This window comes from Schistocerca piceifrons, chromosome 2 (genome assembly GCF_021461385.2).
Source record: "Schistocerca piceifrons isolate TAMUIC-IGC-003096 chromosome 2, iqSchPice1.1, whole genome shotgun sequence".
Lineage (NCBI taxonomy): Eukaryota > Metazoa > Arthropoda > Insecta > Orthoptera > Acrididae > Schistocerca > Schistocerca piceifrons.
In genome coordinates this window covers 180598960-180611163 of record NC_060139.1, presented here as the reverse complement: position 1 = coordinate 180611163, position 12204 = coordinate 180598960, and positions in this window count along the sequence as shown.

Genomic DNA, 12204 nt, shown 5'->3' with positions numbered 1-12204 from the left:
TTACCTCCGGAATATTTTACCCAAGAGGACGCCATCATCATGTAATCATACAGTAAAGCTGCATGCCCTCGGGAAAAATTACGGCTGTAGTTTCCCCTTGCTTTCAGCCGTTCGCAGTACCAGCACAGCAAGGCCGTTTTGGTAATTGTTACAAGGCCAGATCAGTCAATCATCCATACTGTTGCCCTTGCAACTACCGAAAAAGCTGCTGCCCCTCTTCAGGAACCACACGTTTGTCTGGCCTCTCAACAGATACCCCTCCGTTGTGGCTGCACCTACGGTACGGCCATCTGTATCGCTGAGGCACGCAAGCCTCCCCACCAATGGCAAGGTCCATGGTTCATGGGGGGGAGAGGATATAAAATCAATTTGGATTCCGTAGAAATATTGGAACACGTGAGGCAATACTGACCTTATGACTCACCTTAGAAGAAAGATTAAGGAAAGGCAAACCTACAATTCCAGCATTTGTAGACTTAGAGAAAGCTTTTGACAATATTGACTGGTATACTCTCTTTCAAATTCTAAAAGTGGCAGGGGTAAAATACAGGGAGAGAAAGGCTATTTACAATTTGTACAGAAACCAGATGGCAGATATAAGAGTCGAGGGGCATGAAAGGGAAGCAGTGGTTGGGAAGGGAGTGAGACAGGGTTGTAGCCTATCCCCAATGTTATTCAATCTGTATATTGAGCAAGCAGTGAAGGAAACAAAAGAAAAATTCGGAATAGGTATTAAAATCCACGGAGAAGAAATAAAAACTTTAAGGTTCACCAATGACATTGTAATTCTGTCAGAGCCAACAAAGGACTTGGAAGAGCAGTTGAATGGAATGGACAGTGTCTTGAAAGGAGGAAATAAGATGAACATCAACAAAAGCAAAATGAGGCTAATGGAATGTAGTCGAATTAAGTTGGGTGATGCTGAGGGTATTAGATTAGGAAATGAGACACTTAAAGTAGTCAATGAGTTTTGCTACTTGGGGAGCAAAATAACTGATAATGGTCAAAGTAGAGAGGATATAAAATGTAGACTAGCAATGGCAAGGAAAGCATTTCTGAAGAAGAGAAATTTGTTAACATCGAGTATAGATTTACGTGGCAGGAAGTTTTTTCTGAAAGTATTTGTATGCAGTGTAGCCACATATGGAAGTAAAACATGGATGATAAATAGTTTGGATAAGAAGAGAATAGAAGGTTTCAAAATGTGGTGCTACAGAAGACTGCTGAAGATTAGATGGGTAGATCACATAACTAATGAGGAGGTATTGAATAGAAATGGGGAGAAGAGAAATTTGGGCCACAACTTGACTAAAAGAAGGGATCAGTTGGTAGGACATGTTCTGAGGCATCAAGGGATCACCAATTTAGTATTGGAGGGCAGCGTAGAGGGTAAAAATCATAGAGGGAGACCGAGAGATGTATACACTAAGCATATTCAGAAGGATGTAGGTTGCAGTAGGCACTGAGAGATGAAGATGCTTGCACAGGATAGAGTAGCATGGAGAGCTGCATCAAACCAGTCTCTGGACTGAAGACCACAACAACAACAACGAGGCTAATCAATTATGTGAATGCATGGTGTCTGTTCTTTTGGATGTGTCCAGAAGAACAGACACCACACAGTCCTATAATCATCCATTGTTATTATGGTGCTGAAGTCACTGATAGTGTGTGTTGTCATACATTATAAAATAAGGTGTGTACAGTTTGTTTACAGTGGGCAACAGAAAATGAATGAATGAGCAGTGTAGTACTAGCTTTTTACATTATTGAATAACTTCTTACAAAACAGTAACATTCATTAGGGATAAAGTGAATTAGGATGTGCTGAGTTAAGCAGATTGGTCTTGCATACATCTTAACACCATCTCCAACTAGCTGTCTTATTCATATCCAACTAGACTGTAAGATTGTAACTCCTGCTGGTGGACTTGAATCTAGTGTGCTTGCACGAGCCGAACTTGAACTCTGTGCACATGTATGAATTTTTTCCCACCTGTTCGTAGTGTCAGTTGCTGGCAAGCAGCTATTGAGTGAGGCAGTGTGTAGTGCTTGCATTGGTTTTTCGTTGCAAGGGCAACAACAAGATGACCGGAGCAAAGCTATTGCATCAAATTTTGCTAGAACCTGGGCAACAGCTACATGGAAACCACATTCAGAAGATTCAGGCAGCTTTTGGTGATGATGCTATGGGCATCACATAGGTTAAGGAGTGGTACAACCAGTTTAAAGATGGCTGTACACCAGGGAAGAGTGAGCTATAATCCAGTCGGCCATCAACATGCTGAAATAACCAGGTCATTGCCAAAGTGAACCCTGTAGTGAAGGGAGACTATCAGGTGACTATCAGAGAAATTGCAGAAGAGGTGGGCATCAGCACTTTTTTGGCAGATTCAATTGTGACTGAAGATTTGGCCATGAAGAGAGTGTCGACGAAATTCATGCCAAAGCTGCTAATGGCAGAGTAAAAGTAACTTTGTGTTGAAGTCTCGCAGGACATGCTAGCCTCCATAAACAATAAAACTGACTTTGTGAACACCATAATCCCTAGTGACGAGTCCTGGGTGTATAATACGACACAAGAACCAAATTCCAGTCTTCACAATGGAAGCATTCTTCATCACCAAGACAAAAGAAGGCCTGCCAAGTGCACAGCAACATGAAGGTGATGCTGACTGCTTTCTTTGACTTCTGCGATGTGGTACATGATGAGTACACACCCCAGGGTCAAACAATCACCAAAGAGTACTACAGAAATGTCCTCCATTGCGTACGTGATGTTGTACAGTGCAAGAGAACCATCTTAAGGTCAACTGGAAATTGGGGCCTCTGTCATGACAATGCTTCACCACAGTTCTCGCACTTGACTCAGGCTTTTTTGGCAAAAAATCAGATTACTGTGCTTTGAAAGCCTTCTTACTCTCTTAATATGGGCACTGTGATTTCTGGCTATTCCCAACACTCAAGAGGCCACTGAAAGAAATGCGATTTCAGACAAGAACAGCTGAGCTAAACTTCATTCCCAAAGAGATTTTTTTGGCATACTTCAAACAATAGTGGCACTGCTGAATAGAACCATGTGGGGTCCCAAGGGAACTACTTTGAGGGTGATTAGTTGTCCAATGCATCAGGTAAGACAGGTTTTTTTCCGGTTAATGGTCAGATAGTTTTCTAACAGACCCCATATAGGGTGTTTCTCCATAATAACTAAAAATGACAAAAAAATAAGGCCTCTATTCAGGAAAGGAGGCAAGACAAATGAAAAGAACTACAGACCAATATCTCAGCTGTCTGGTTTTTTTAAAATACTGAAAAAAGTATTTTATAGATGTCCTATTACATTCATACGGAAATGTAATTTTTTATTAAATACTCAGCATAGGTTCAGAAACCACAAGTCAACAGAAACTGCCATTTTTAATTTTGTTAGTGAATCATTGATTGCAATAAACCAGAAGGAACATGAATCGGTAATATTTCTGGGTCTCACATATGTCTTGGACGTGACAGACCACTGTTTACTGCTTAAAATCTTAGAATACGTAGGACTTTAGGGGATTGACACATGAGTGGGTGATGTACATGAATGGGTGACATCATGCCTGAAAAGCAGAGAGCAGATAGTAGAAATCATGCAACAGTAAGAAAAAATTACGTATACCTACAAATGTCAAAGAAAATAAGTTACATACAGTGTGACCCCACGATTCTGTTTTAGAACCAGTGTTGTACTTGATATTTATTAATGCTCTAGAGTCATCCGGCAACTGGCAGAAATACGAGTGTGGTCAAAAAGTAACACGAATTTGTTTTCTTGAAGAATCTTTATTTGTTCATCAGCATCAACTTTGTCCCCTTCAAAGTAATCCTGCTCAGATGTATACACTTGTGCCAGCACTTATCCCAATCTTGAAAGCTCTTCTGGAACTCACTTTTCATTATGGTGTTCAGCTCCTTCAGTGATTCTGTTTTTATCTCATCAATGGTGGAAAAATGACATTCTTTCATGGTTCCCTTCAACCTCAAGAATAAGAAGAAGTTGCAGGGTGGCATGTCCAGTGAATACAGTGGCTGAGGCAACATAACAGTTTTGTTTTTTGCCAAAAAAGCATGAACAAACATTGAGGCATTATCGTGATGCAATTTTACCACAATTCTGGTCTTTTTCTTCGGACTGCTTCATGCGAACAGCACATTACTTCCAGGTAGTATTTCTTATTGACTATTGGACTCATGTGACCATAAGGTAGGAAATCATGATCCACTATCCCATTGCAATTGATGGAAACAGTGAGAAGAGTCTTCATATGTGATTGAACCTGCCCAATTTTTTTCAGTCTCGGCTCTTCAGGCAGTTTCCATTGGGACAATTGGGCCTTGATTCTTACATCATACCTGAATATCCATGTTTTAAACCCTGTCACAACCTTCTTTAGAAGTTCTGGATCATTGTTGACTTCATTCAGCAGTTCATGAGTGATGTCTATTCGATGTCGTTGAAATGGGTTGAAATTCAACAATTTCAGAACAAACTTTGCTGCTACATGTTTCCTGCCCAAAAAACCCTCGAAAATTGTTTAGCATGAGCCAAAGGATATGCTGACACATCAGCCAGCAGCCCCTCTGATGGTGATTCAATGATTTTCCAGAACCATTTTTTTTTACTTCTTCCACATTGTCATCAGTAATTCATTTGCTAGGTCATCCAGGGTGGTTGTTGTCTTCGACATCTCCTTGACCCTCTTCGAAACATGTATACCACTCACAATATCTTGTCTTACTCACAGTAGATTCACCAAAAGCCACAGTCCACATTTCGAATGTGGTACTGCTTAATATTCCATTTTTCAAGCAAAATTTAATGCAAATTCTTGATTTTTAAAGTAAAAATTTACTAAGCACTCTAAAACATATAAACCTTTTCAACTGTCAACAATAAACAGAATATTCAAAACAGCTCAAGATGCAAACATAGATCAAGATCGTGCATAACAATAAGATAAAAAAAATTGAAAATTTTATGTATGAACCCAGCAAAATTAAAAAAATCCCATTACTTTTTGATCACGCCTGATATATAAATTTTGCAAATGAAAAAACTGTATTGATAAAAGGCAAACTTGCTCCAGGGCTACAATATGAAATACAAAATTGTGCCTCACACATTGTAGAATAGTTCACCATTAACATTTTCCTTATTAGCACAGAGAAAACTGTGACAATGCACCTTCACACCACACATGACAATTATCCATTAACTCCCAATATAAATCTACACTACTGGCCATTAAAACTGATACACCAAGAAGAAATGCAGATGATAAATGGGTATTCATTGGTCAAATATATTATACTAGAACTGACACCTGATTACATTTTCACGCAATTTAGGTGCATAGATCCTAAGAAATCAGTACCCTGAACAACCACCTCTGGCCATAATAACGGGCTTGATATGCCTGGCCATTGAGTCAAACAGAGCTTAGATGGCATGTACAGGTACAGCTGCTCATACAGCTTCAACACGATACCACAGTTCATAAGGAGTAGTGACTGCCAGTTGCTCGGCCACCACTGACCCGATGTTTTCAATTGGTGAGAGATCTGGAGAATGTGCTGGCCAGGGCAGCAGTCAAACATTTTCTGTATCCAGAAAGGCCCGTACATGACCTGCAACATGCAGTCATGCGTTATCCTGCTGAAATGTAGGGTTTTGCAGGGATCGAATGAAGGGAAGAGCCACGGGTCATAACACATCTGAAATGTAATGTCCACTGTTCAAAGTGCCGTCAATGCGAACAAGAGGTGAGTGAGACGTGTAACCAATGGCACCCCATACCATCACGCCAGGTGATACAGCAGTATGGCGATGATGAATACACGTTTCCAATGTGCGTTCACCGTGATGTAGCCAAACACAGATGCAACCATCATGATGCTGTAAACAGAACCTGGATTCATCTGAAAAAATGACGTTTTGCCATTCGTGCACCCAGGTTCGTCATTGAGTACACCATTGCAGGCGCTCCTGTCTGTGATGCAGATCAAGGGTAACTGCGGCCATGGTCTCTGAGCTGATAGTCCCTGCTGCTGCAAACATCGTCGAACTGTTCATGCATATGGTTGTTGTCTTGCAAATGTCCCCATCTGTTGACTCAGGGATTGAGATGTGGCTGCACGATCCGTTACAGACACGCAGATAAGATGCCTGTCATCTCGACTGCTAGTGATACGAGGCCATTGGGATCCAGCCCGGTGTTCCATATTACCCTCCTGAACCCACCGATTCCATATTCTGCTAACAGTCATTGGAGCTCGACCAACGCGAGCAGCAGTGTCGCGATACGATAAACTGCAATCGCGATATGCTACAATTCGACCTTTATCAAAGTTCAAAGTTGGAAACGTGATGGTACACATTTCTCCTCCTTACACGAGGCATCACATCAACGTTTCACCAGGTAACACCGGTCAACTGCTGTTTGTGCATGAGAAATCGGTAGGCAACTTTCCTCATGTCAGCATGTTGTAGGTGTCGCCACTGGTGCCAACCTTGTGTGAATCCTCTGAAAAGCTACTCATTTACATATCACAGCATCTTCTTCCTGTCGGTTAAATTTTGCATCTGTAGCACATCATCTTCATGGTGTAGCAATTTTAATGACCAGTAGTGTATGTACTGAACAATTATAAATTGTAAGGTCAACAAAATGTATGGTAATATGAATTCAGGAAAACAAGAAGTGGGACACACATGTCAATTACATGAGCATGACATGCTGTAGTGTAGAAATACTTTCTAGGTGTACAATAAAAGAAAAATTAAAAAATATTTTTTATGGCTGAGCAGAATAACTTGTGTGAAGTGGAATAATTTTTTGGGGCAACTCGCCAATAAGGAAAAGCTATTCATAAGGGCAACTGATAAGACAGCACCCAGACACTCTTGCAAACCCATTTTTAAAGAACTGCAGCTACTACCATTACCATGCTTGTACATTTTTTTAGATAGTTAGTTACATAAAGATAACTTCTGAGGCTAAAAACAACTCAATATGTACAAATCATATGGTACCAACCTAAAATTGGACCTTCACAGTGAGCATGCAAACACAACTCTCAGACATATATGAATATCTGTTGGTACAAATTTAAATTATATCCCTCCTTTTATTATTGAAGCACATTAATGAAAATGTCAGGCAGGAGTATGAATGGAGTATTCAACTGAGTTCACTTCACTAGCCATGGAGTACACAGAGACATGAAAGGCAAAGCAGCACTTTGCAATATGGTACTGAAACAATGAAATTGAAATCAGCCAGGCTTTGTGCAACCACCAATTATAGCAGCAGCAGTGGAATCATCAGTTTCACTTGAAGAACCAAATACTACAATATTCTGGACAAAGCTGAAACACCAAAAAGTGGATCTCCATAAAGTTTAGCTGCTGTGTCCCAAGTTACAACCTAAAAAAATCACAGCTGAAATGCCATGTCACTATACATCAACTCAGTACACCCACAAAACAGGAACGAACCACATCCTTTTTATGGCAAGTGATTCCACAGTAATTTTAAATTCATCCTGTAAAACATTGCTCTGGAAACAAAATTACAACAGTAAAAGTGTAATGAATGGTATGTCATGTGCACCTGTTAAAAACAAAGTAGGATAAAGCAACCAAGTAAGTAAGCCATTATCAGCAGTTAAGCTCCTTCACCAAAATAAGCAGTCCATGTCAAATAAAGTTAGTTAACAGAAATCAAACGGTGGGAGGATGGAATGTAACAATATTATGAAAACAAAAGTTGCTACTCACCGTGTAGCAAAGACACTGAGTAGCAGATAGGCACAACAAAAAGACTGTCACAAATAAAGCTTTCAGCCATTAAGGCCTTTGTCAACAATAGATCTCTCACACACACACACACACACACTCACACTCACACACACACACACACACACACACACACACACACACACACACACACACACATATTCATGCAAACACAGCTCACACACACGACTGCAGACTCAGGCAACTGCGGTTTCAGTTGCCTGAGACTGCAGTCATGTGTGTGAGTTTAGCACGTGTGTGTGTGAGTGTGTGTGTGTGTGTGTCCGTGTGTGTCTGTTGTCTATTGTTTACAGTGTGTGTGTGTGTGTGTGTGTGTGTGTGTGTGTGTGTGTGTGTGTGTGTGTGTGTGTGTGTGTGTGAGTGTTGTGTGTGTCCGTGTGTGTCTGTTGTCTATTGTTTACAAAGGCCTTACTGGCCGAAAGCTTTATTTGTGACAGTCTTTTTGTTGTGCCTGTCTACGACTCAGCATCTCCACTATACTGGTGATTAGCAACTTTCCATTTCATAATATTGGTTAACAGAAAGTATCTTACCACATAAAAGAGTAGAGGACTTTACTCTTCCATCATTTTTTTGCAGAAAAGCCTTTATGCATAGAAGAACATATGTATATGTATATGTTAGAGAAGACATCAAACATAGTTGCTTGAAGCTCATTGATCAGCTATGAAAAGAGGATGACTTCAAAATTTCTGCCACAGAACTGACTAATGCACATGGCACCATAACTACTTTCCTAGCAAATCTTGAGAAGACACTTAATAGTATAAAAGCGTTTAGTAAAACAACTATCATGTGTGGTGACTTTAACATAGATTTCAACATTCAGGAGACAGATTAAACCTTGGGCCACCACAGTATAGGTTATGTGGGGTTGGCGATTGTAGTAACACGATTCACGTTTCCATCGCAATTCACCTAGTGTAGACCGGGAACTGTCTGTTAGGCATGCCCGATGTGGACTGGCTGGGCACAGCCTGTGCTGCCTGAGTTGTTGTTGTTCCGCCAGCAGAGGTTGCGGCCGAATTCTTGTGTGCCCTCTGGTGGGCGGGACTTTACTTGCGGCAACAACTGTCCGTGATGGGCCATGCTGATGTGCGCCTCTTGAGATCTTTCTGGTGGCTACTACAGTGATAATAGTGTGGAACCATTGTATACTGTAATACTGGCATTTTTAGTTGGAAAAACTAAATTCAAGGAATGCATAGAGGTATTGCCATGCATAGGTGAAGATTATTCAGTGATTCTTGGTCTACACTTTCTTGACAAACATCATACTAAGGTTGATCTTTAGTGATGCACACCAGAATTCAGTGGGACTTGGTTTAAATTGGGGGAAACAGTTGCAACTGAGGCAATGGCACAAGGTTCACCTTTCATGTGGGTGAGACTAACAGAACAGCATACATTTTTAATAAAGATCAGTAAGTAGGATAAAATACCAGAAGGTAAACTTTGGCAGAGGGGAAGTGACTCCACCAAAGGGTGCAGTAATGACCACTCTGGAAATCTTGGAAGATGAGGACTTCCGTAGGTCAAGTCTAGAGGGAAGCCACAAACAACCTGTCAACATGGAAGTGTTATGAGGGAAAGAGGGTCACTTGAAGGTCAGTGATCTAAGGGCTATGGAAAACTTGTTGTTGAGGTTGAGTCATTTATTTTGTGTAGATTAAGGGTTACCAGCAAACATTGTGACACATCATGTACCGACTGAGAATAGAACACCAATTTATAAGACGCCATACCTTATAGCAAGGTAACTGAAAACATTAGTGGAAGAGTTCACTGATCAACAAACACAGGATGGAATCACAGAGCTGAGTGACAGTCACTGGAATGCAAATGTAGTGGTCATGCCAAAGAAATCAGTGGACAGAACACGGAAATACAGATTTTGTTGGGACTACAGATATCTACATGCACAAACCATTTTGGATGCTTATCCAATTCCAAACATCACAGAAACTTTGGATTATCTGGATTAGCGTAGTTCTTTACAACTATGGATCTCAGGAATGGGTATCATCAATTGGAAGTGGTCCCTGCGGATAGGCCAAAAACAGTGTTTATGGTACAGTTTGGTCACTATGATTACAAGTACATGCCATTTGGACTAAAGAACACACCGGCAATGGTTTAGCTGTTTTTAGATGGGGTATTGAGAGGATTAAAACCAAAACTTTGTGTTGTGTTTCTAGATGACATAATTCTGTTTCAAAGGAATAACTGAAGCATGTGAGACAGTAAGAGCATGTCTTTAGTGGACAATGGTTGGTATATTTAATGTTAAGTGGGGACAAGTGCTACTTTGCACAAACTCAGGTAAACTATCTGGGTCACGTGATTAGTGAATGCAGCATACAGACCGATCCTCACCTTACAGTCACAGTTCAAAATTTTCTGACACCATGAACAACTGAAATGAAATGAAATGTTGTGTGGTTAGGGCCTCCTGTCAGGTAGAGCAGTCACCTGGTGCAAGTCTTTTTAGTTTATACCACTTCTGCAACTTGTATGATGAACAACTAAGCAGATTCAGCCATTCATTGGCCTTTGTAAATATAACAGATGCTTCGTGAGGGACTTTGCAAAAATATACAAATCCTTGAACAGCTACTGTAAAAGGGGATGAGATTCCATTGGTTTCAGGAATGTCAAATATTAGTTTCAGATCCAGCATTGGTTTTTCCGGATTTCAAGAAATAGTTTGCCCTTTCATGTGATGCTTCAAATGAAGCAGTCAGGTGTGTTTTGCAACAGATGGTCAAGGACATCCAGTAGCTTGCGCTTTGAGGCAGTTAAACAAGGAGGATTGTAACTACTCAATGACTGAGATAGAGATGCTGCCGATCATATACGATATTATGTATGTACAATTTTATCTGTATGATAGGAAGTTTGAGGTCATGACAGACCATGCCTCATTGGAATGTTTGCTTGATTTAAAAGATCTGCCTGGAAGATTAACTCAATGGGCACTTAAGCTTAGTCAATTCATGTACGAGGTAATCTGCAAGACAGGGAAATTGCATGCAAATGCCTTAAGTCATAAGGTAGCAACAGTGAGGACGTTAGGGAAGAGTGTGGATGAGTGGCAGAGGCCAAGGACAAAGGATAGGAAGTACCATGCATTTAAGTCATACCAACATTTTGTTATTGATGAGGGTTAGTTGCATAGAATAATGAGGTGTGGATCATGTGGGGTGGTTCCAGTGGTTTTTCAGAAGTAAATTTTGCAGTAAGCTCATGACTATATGTTGTCAGGTCATGGAGGGTGACGTGATGGATAGACATGTACCAGAGCCATTCTGGTGAAGGAACAGGAAGCTCAATGTGGAGCAGTATGTTAGGAATTGTGTGCAATGCAAGCAAAGGACTGACATTGCGCATCAGAAAGTGTTGTTACAAAGATTAACAGAGGCATTCAATCTATTTTCTGTGTTGGGGATATTTAATAAAACACCTACATGGAAAAGGTATATTCTCATGATCACTGATCATTTTTCTCAATTTCTATCAATGGAACTGATGCCAGACCAAATCGCTAGTACTGTGGCGTAGGCATTAGTAAACAGCTGGATACTGAAGTTTGGGGTACCTGATCCCATTGTTGTGGATCAAAGTAAAAACTTTGTCCTGGATTTAATAAATTAATTCTGCCACATGTTGAGTATACAGAATTCACAGAGAAGTATGTTCGATCTGCAGACCAATGGGAGAACCAAACATATGAAAAAGTCTTCCTTACGGCTTGTGTACCTAGAATTCAAAGGTCCATATTGTAAAGGGCTTGTCACCATTTGAGGTGGTGTACAGCAGGAAGCTGTCTTGTCCTTTGAGGTTTTGACTCCTAAATTAGAGTGAGATGGCGAATCGGTAAAGAAGTTTGCCAGAAGAATATGGGGAGTTCAGAGGAATGTACAGAAGGTAAACAAGAAGGCACTAGAATGGCAGGAATAGCTGAACAGTTCATTAGGCAAGCTGCTGCATTACCACGTTGGACATTGGGTAATGGTCATGAATCCCTGTACTCAGAAGGTGAAAATAATGACTAAGTACCATTGACCTTATCAGTTTGTGGAAATTATCTCACCACTGAATGTGAAGAACAATTTCCCACAAAGGCATCTGTTATATATGTCTTTCCTTCTCATCCCATCCAGTAAGTCTTCTCTGAACAAGGGTTCTGAGTGAGTTTTCCAAACTCTACCCCTTTTCCTAAACCTCTCCAGTCCTTTCCCTTCACCCTTCTTCCTACCTCTTCAACCCTTCTGCCAGAAGAAGGAGCCCCTGGTGCTGAAAGCTTGCATACATATATGTTCTCCTGCCACCGCTTGGTGAGC